General features: G+C 39.1%; 1 protein-coding gene across 1 annotated transcript in view; it reads left to right on the top strand.

The window, feature by feature from the left end:
• Nucleotides 1–1,285: 1,285 nt before the first annotated feature.
• The window catches only part of PLEK (pleckstrin), a 69,665-nt gene continuing 65,611 nt past the window's right edge, over nucleotides 1,286–5,339 (top strand). Inside the window, exons 1-2 of the mRNA XM_009290787.2 lie at nucleotides 1,286–1,617; nucleotides 4,846–4,916. The gene's annotated coding sequence lies outside the window, so the exon portion shown is untranslated. The remainder of the gene's footprint in view (nucleotides 1,618–4,845; nucleotides 4,917–5,339) is intronic.

Below are 5,339 nucleotides of genomic sequence, written 5' to 3'. Positions count from 1 at the left end.
GAGGTCTGTTTTGCAAGGCCTTGGATGTTACATGTTACCATGGGATAGGCTTGTCCCTGCTCCTTTAGGCCTCTGCCCAGGGAAAGGTTCCCTCAGGTGCTGTGGGGACTGTCGGAGCTGCTGGTTGTCCTTGTTCTCCTACACACCCTCTGCTGAGGCTGGTCCTCTCAGCCACTTCATAGGCTGCGCTGCTGGAGCACTTGCTGCTCTAGCTTCCTTCCTTGATCCTTGTGTTACTACTGCTCTCTGTAAAAGGAAGAAAAAAACAAAACTCCAGGCAGGGAGAAAGCTCAGCACAGGTGGGCCTTTGGAAATGTGGCTCTGAGTGGTGCCTGCTCTCCTTTTGTTCTGGCTGTTAATTTTCCTCAGGTTTTTAATGTTATATTGCAAGAGGCTATTCAGGCTGGAAGGTGCTCAGTACTTAACAGATTTTAGGGTACTGTGTTTCAGTAGTGTTAATTATACAAAACGAAAGGAATTGTGCTGTGATGAGATAATTCTTAAAAGTGTTTACATGTATGTTTGTGGTTTCATGCTAGTAGTTAATGCTTTGTACCCTGGATAGTTTACAAACTAAAATGACTGATGCAGCTGAATGCAAACTAAGATGAAAGATGTAGTGTTAGTAACCCCTTTGAGGCAAGATTTAGGGCAATCAGCTGCTTGCATAAGTAAGGCTTGACCCTCAGGGAGTGATCTCTATATATTACAAAGTTTTAAGTAGGCCAGATGACACCTTTAAAAACCTCTGTAAAGGGTAAAGTAAAATAGTGAGTAAAGATGGGTTGATGTCACATTCCCTTTGCTGTTTTTGCCCTTTGTTCTGTGCTCACTCTGCCGAATGTGTTTATTTTGGAGCACTATGACACAGTGCATAACACTGTGACAAATGAAGTGGTGATGTGAAAATAATAATTACATATAAAATATTGTTGTATTAATACTGCCAGAGAGAAGATTCAATACTATGTTGATGTTGTTTTTCAGGCATTTGTGATTTGGCTCACAATAGCTAGATACTTTGCCAGGGAAATGCAAATCAATCCTGCCAAGTTCAAGGTGAATGGCAACCTAATTTGTGGGGGAAAGGAAGACTGGAGTATTACTTTAAAACTGGGTTAATTTTTTAGGACTGTAGCTGAGCATGAGCCTTCCAGTGTAAAATGGTAACTTCTTCTCCCTTCATCTCCTTCTGGAAAAGGAACTGCCTCATCACTGTTGCCTTGTTTGTGGGAGTCTGAGCTGGTCTAAGGCTAGCAAAGGTTACGTTAAGAGTTCCTGGAGAAACCTGGAATCTTGAAATCAAATGCTGGTGTGCAAATGCAAAGAGGAATGGGGAATCTCCTATACAGAAGCCTGCTTAGGAAACTAGATAAATAAAGGGTGACCGTGAAGTTCAAGAACATATTAGAAGTTCTCATCTAAAAGACTGAAGCAAAGCACAGCAATAAATGTGCAGTTCTTAGAAATTGTTAAGGACTGATGAAGGTTCTCAGCATGCCTTCATATCTGCAGAAATGGGTGAGCTTGACTGGGAAGAACGAAGAGTGGGTTAGGGAGATTGCACAGAAAAATCTAGCGAAAATGAGTAAATGAAGAACCTGGTGATGAGTGAAAGTAAGTGGTGGCAAACAAAAGGTAATTTGCACCAGAAGAAAGCAAAACAAATACTAATGCATAACTGTAAGCTTTGAGTTAAGAGCAAGTCAGTAAAAAAGGCCTTGCCGGTAAGAACCTGGGCCTGGCCACAGTGAGAGGTTATATGTGATAAAATGCTCTGATCCAGGGAAGGAATTTCCTGCCTTTTCTTACTAACTGATACAGGTGGCTAGGACAACTCTTCTTTTGGGGGGAAAAAAGTTCTAGTTGCTAGGATGTCTAGGAATAAAACATTCCTAGATTTCACTGAAAACTAGTATTAAAACTGACTGGACTCTAGCCAAAAAATAAAAATGAAAAATAACTTAAGATCTCCAAAAGAAAAATAAATTCTGATGTAAAACAATCTTGCTGTTTACATCTCTTGTCACCGCAGCCTTATGTAGCAGATGCAAATCTGGAGTAAAATTGGCTGAATGAAGTTGAATATGGCTAGAATTTCTACTGCATAATGTAATGGGACTAAAATAAATAGAAATTAGGACTATAGTACCTTAATTGTTACCTTTTTAAGTTCTAAGTAGAGACAGCCAAGAACTTAGAAAATATAATTTTTATCTTGTAATGCAGTTATGTCACTGCTGGTAGTATTGAACCTCTAGATGCAGCACAAAGATGAGCTAATTTGTTTTTAATTCCTTTTTGTGTTGTGCAAATGTGTCAGAGTTGCTTTTCTTTTACGTCTAACTTCTAAAAGAAGTTAAAAATGCAAGATGGCATTTGTTAGTGTGTAGGTAAGAGTCTGTAGAAAACTATGACTTGCATTTAACACTTTGCATTATATTATCTGTATTTCTGACTAGTATTTTTGCAAATATGGATATTTGAATTTTTTTTAGTATGTTTCAGATAACACTGTTTTGTCAGTTTCTGGTTTTAGTAAAGCTCCTCTGCAGTATGATTACAACCATTCAAACTAGGATAAATATGTATCTCCATGTAATTGGAAGCTGGTTTAGCTACAGATAAATAAACAGGTAAACTCGGTACCTGTTTGGGTTCTTTAGTGTTATTAACAATAATGATGTGGCTTGCATAGTGCTTGACCTAATATCTGCAGAACAGTTTCTGTGCTCCTGCTTATGTGTCCGGACTCTAGCTGCAGTTCTTTTCATAGCGTGCTTCTTTTAAAGTGCTATTTGTGATGCCTTATCTGTCTCTAAGTTTTGAGGTTTTTTTAATATAGCATGTATCTTTGATCCCCCAAGCATATCCTTCTTTGTCTTGCCTTGTGCTGGTCTTCATATAAACATCCCTTACTCGCAAAAGTAGCTGGATGCAATTGTATGTTAACCCAGGGTGAGGGCTGCCACCTAATGAAATAATCTGCCCTGACCCTTAACAGGCCGTAAGCAGCTTTTTCCAGCAAAGCAGGTAAACTGTTGGGACAGTGCAGTAGATCTTGAACAGACACAATTTTTAAGCATGTGTGTGTTCTTATGAGCTCCAGTAGTGTTTTATAAAAATAAATAAACTCTTATTCTTCTTTAATGCTCTAGAAGGAAAAAAGGAAAGCCACCTTTTATGAACTGGCTTTGAGGGGAAGTGCTTTCTGCTACAGTGGGCGGGGGAAGCTGTATTTTATCAGCAAAAGAGGAAGTCTTTTTAGATAGAAATGAAAACTGTCCTTCCTCAGCATGTTTGAATTGCCCTATTACTGCAGGTCCTGAACTGTAATGTCTGTAAAACCGATGCACTGTATTTATTCATCTCATTTCATTTGTAATAACAGGTAGAATAATAAGCAAATCTAAAGATATAATACTGACTAGAACTGACAAATGGTTGGAAAGATAAAGTGCCTCTCACTGTATGTCTCTTACACCTACATCTGTCTTTTCAGTTGAAAGAAATCAAAAGGAGTCTGCCCTTATTTTCTTGCATATTTGTGAGAGCGTGTATAAATTCCCAAGATTTGGGAGAGGGAGATGATACTTTTCAGATCCAGTAAGGCACAGCTGAAAAAATTGGTCAAATAAAAGGGTTAGGAATGCAGGGGAACACCGCTCTCTTTACCTAAAAATGAAGAACAGGACTCTTTAAGACCAGAAGAAAGGCATGGGCCACAGAAGCCTTGTGAAGCTGTAGGTTAGAGTGCTTTTTGGTTACCTGTTACTCTGCGTCACTGCAGGACATTGGATTTCAAATTGCTAGAGCAGATGCATAGTTGCCTTTATCATATGTGCATTTACTGAAACAGTGGTTGTAAATGCTTCTGATCTGTGGATCTTGCTGCCCAAGGTGGTGTGAATTAAATGTCCTGATAGTATGATTATTTCTTCAGGTACTCTTTTCAGCTCTTGGTGGTAATTAGCAGCCCCCAGGGACTTGAAGCCACAGGTTGAAAATCACTGCATGAAACTTTTTTTTTTCTTAACTGGGTTATAAAGAGTGGTCTTCTGGTTTCCTAGACTTATTGCCAGTTCTGGCTAGGATAAGCTGGGGATAAGAATGCTTTCTGTATCTTTGACCCTGTGCCTGTATCAGATTGCTCTTTGCAGAACAAATACATGGAACAACTTGCAAGAAAGATCGAGACTAAAAGGTTACATTTTTCTTGAGACTCTGCTGTTGGCATAATAATTTCATGTAGTGATCTTATTTGCCTAGCAGCTGATAAGATTTCTTGATGGCATCCAACTGTAGCTGGGGCTGGAATAATTGGCTGCTTTTTTCTGAAGACATTTGTTCTGGGCAACTCTGATAAGAGCTGTGGGATGACTGCTCAAATACCTTGCAACAACTGGAGGCAAGTGCTGCAAGCACGATTAGTGTTTGATTTTTTTTTTTTTTTTTTTAGTGATGTGCTTGTCTGCCACTGTTGTAAAGGGTTATTGCTTTTGTTTAACTCAGCTAGGGATGTATATGTATCGGTCTCACTTGTGAAGTTCTTACCTTCCTGCAGTAAGTGATTAGGCAGCAGAGATTGACCTGCACAGGATATTAATGAGCTATTAATGATTGTTTCCACAAGATTGGAGTTATATACACTTGAGTTATTTTAAGGTGGTACCTGAGTTATCACTGGTCGTGTGTTGGCTCACTGGTTCAGGTTCTGGCCAGTACAAATTCTGAAGGTGATGACTCAGGCAGCAAACAGACTCATAATTTGATAGTGAAACAACAGAGTCTGAACTAAAACAATGCCAAAAGGTCTTAATTTGTTCTTTCTTTTTCTTGTGGCAGGGAGAAAATGGGGGAATTGCTTAATTATTGATCCCTTAACAATTTAAGTTGCAGACAAAGTTTGAATACCAGTAAGTAACCAGATTCTTTCAAAACTAATCAAAAGAGATGTTGTCGTGTGGAGTGCCTTTTATAGCATACCAGTATGTGTTGTGGGGAGTTTAATGAATGTAGTGTGAAGTTGTGTGTGTAGAAACTCTTTTTGTTGTCATGGAAGAGTAAAAGAATAGCATTAACAATGCTGTCTGTGGTATGATATGGTAAATTGCATCCATCCTAGCTGTGCATTTTTCCGTAGCTTTGACTGCTGTGATCTCAGTGCTTATGTAATCTGTTTTCATTTACAGTGCCGTCATCTGTGTGAAAAATTAAGTAGCTTGTTAGAGCTTTCAAGGAAAATATGATGCAGCATGATCATAGAATCATAGAATAGTTTGGGTTGGAAGGGACCTCTAAAGGTCATCTAGTCCAACCCCCCTGCCGTGGACAGGGAC

Source organism: Aptenodytes forsteri, unplaced genomic scaffold (assembly GCF_000699145.1).
Source record: "Aptenodytes forsteri isolate BGI_AS27 unplaced genomic scaffold, ASM69914v1 Scaffold346, whole genome shotgun sequence".
Lineage (NCBI taxonomy): Eukaryota > Metazoa > Chordata > Aves > Sphenisciformes > Spheniscidae > Aptenodytes > Aptenodytes forsteri.
This window is presented reverse-complemented; position numbering and strand designations above follow the sequence as displayed.